Consider the following 457-nt stretch of genomic DNA (forward strand, 5'->3'; position numbering starts at 1 on the left):
GTGTCATCGTTTTTTTGACATGCTGGTTGTTCCCATTAAATCAGAACTCCCCAAGAGCAAACTGGTGGTCCACCCCTCTTTCACCGCAAGGTGAATTCGCTGCTCCCCAGCAGTCAAGCATGGGATCCTGAGCTAGACACTGCGGCTGAGGGGCCACGGTGTCTGCGGGAGTACCGAAGCTTCTACATCACTAGGTGCCCAAAACTAGTTCCACCACATCCCAAAGGTGATCTAGTGACGGTGGAAACCAATAGACTCCAGTGAACTCACTGTCATGTTTCAGAAACCAGTCTTAGATGATTCCAGCTTTATCATATAGTGTGTTCTCCTGCTGGAAGTAGCATCAGATGGTACACTTTGGTCATAAAGGGGTGGACATGGTCAATAATGATACTCAGGTAGGCTGTGATGTTGTAACTATATTCATTTGGTACTAAGGGGACCAAAGTGGTCTAAG

The sequence above is a fragment of the Oryzias melastigma genome, linkage group LG12 (assembly GCF_002922805.2).
Source record: "Oryzias melastigma strain HK-1 linkage group LG12, ASM292280v2, whole genome shotgun sequence".
Classification (NCBI taxonomy): domain Eukaryota; kingdom Metazoa; phylum Chordata; class Actinopteri; order Beloniformes; family Adrianichthyidae; genus Oryzias; species Oryzias melastigma.